Below are 1,885 nucleotides of genomic sequence, written 5' to 3' on the forward strand. Positions count from 1 at the left end.
AGACGTAGAGAGAATTCCCCACACAGACGAAAATAATACCTAACCATTTTGAAATAAATGTGCATTTCTGGGCTGTTAAAAACTATTTTAAAAACTATGAACTTTCTTAAGAAGAAGACTTTGTACAAAGTGATAGTTTGCATTTGTAAATTTTATCAGACTTTTTCAAATTTTCCATACTGCTTTTTTTTTTATAGCTATTGCATTGAGTCTTTCTGTTAAATTTCTCCTTTGGAAAGATGAAGTTGTTTATTTTGTGAATAAAACAGTTAATATCTCAGTGAAATGGGTGTTTTTGTCACTTAGTTTCAAGTATTTGGCTTTTAACTTTTATAGTATAAAAATGTTGGGTTTTAACCTTGTTTAAATAAACATTAGAAATACTGAGGCTAGTGTGATGAACGTAAAAATCTAGGATTACAATATGAATGTTATACAAGGAGGATTTTTTAAGAATATTAGAAACATCAGCATGAACACTTCATGATTTCTAGGGTTATATATTCTTTCATCTTCATAAACACGGAAGCAAGTTTGGCCAAAATTTTCATGAAGAACTTCAATTGATTTATTTTTTTCTTGAGGAGTTAAAATTGGAAAACCAATATTGTTGTTTTAAATGTCACATTTGAAAGTGTGTCAACTTGTTCTGTGTTACTTTTCACAGTGTTTTTTAATACTGTAACATCCTGAGCTAGTTATACTTGTGATCTTATGGGGGGGGGGGGCGGGGTAAATTTCAAGTATGAATTTGATTTCAAGTTATATAGACTTCAACTCTAGCTCTACAAGGGAAGTGTTTAAGGAAAGTAATTCCCAGTGTACATATTTAAAAGAAAAAAAGGAAACAAAAGGTGTTCTAAATCTTATTTTCACTTTGAACTGTGTGGCCTGAAGTGCAAAACTTTATTGGAAGCAACGTTTGCCCCAAAAAATCAGTTGCAGCAGTTTATAACAAAATTGTTCTATCTGGAGTCACTTGAAGCAACTAACGTTCATTGAGTAAAGAATCAAAATCATCCAATTAAGACTAGATTTCATCACTAGCTAAGGAAAATTCAGAAAGTCTTTTAGAGTGAAATAGAAAATTGTGTAGACATGGTTAATAGGAAAGTGATAGTCGTATATTATACAATTGGTGCCATAAGACTGCATTTTTTCACTCAGCAAAATGAACACAATTGCTGGGTGTATGAAAATCTGCACATTTCATGTGTAAATCATTTCATCATCTGTAACATCATAGAAATGCATTTGAGCTGTTTAATAACAGAAATCAAAACAATTCCTAAGGAAATAGATTAGTTTGGAGTAAAGCTTGTCACAACGTTTTTTTCTAAGAAAAATGACACTTTTTATTTTATTCTGTATTTAACAGAATTTATTTCTGCCAGTTTTCGTGTAGTAAAACATTTCCAGTCAAACAGATTAGCACAGAAAATAAATTCATGCTGCAGAGAAAAATCAAAGTTTCCATCATGCTGAATCACATAGCTATAAATGCTTTAGTGGCATCTCTTATTTAAACTGTAGTGCGTTTTTTTTTTTTTTTTCCTGTTATGCTTCTCATTTTCAAAATGACTTGTGCATTTTTCTAAATGTGTGCAAATTCCAAGGAAAGTTAATATGAGAGAATGCTTTTTAAAAACAAAAATTATGCTGATAATTGTTTCTCTGATAGTTGTTCAGTAGTGTTATTCAAAATTACCTGTATTTCATAATGTTTTAATAATTGTAGACTCCTAATTTATCTAGACTAATACTTCCCTTACTATATCATGGGTTTAATAGCATAACCTTTATGAAGCCATAGCTTTTTCAAATACTCTGTACAAGTTACAAAAGCTTGTTAATTACATCTGTAATAAATGGAAATGCATTAAAA

The sequence above is a fragment of the Aythya ferina genome, assembly GCF_964211825.1.
Source record: "Aythya ferina genome assembly, chromosome: 6".
NCBI classification, from domain to species: Eukaryota; Metazoa; Chordata; class Aves; order Anseriformes; family Anatidae; genus Aythya; species Aythya ferina.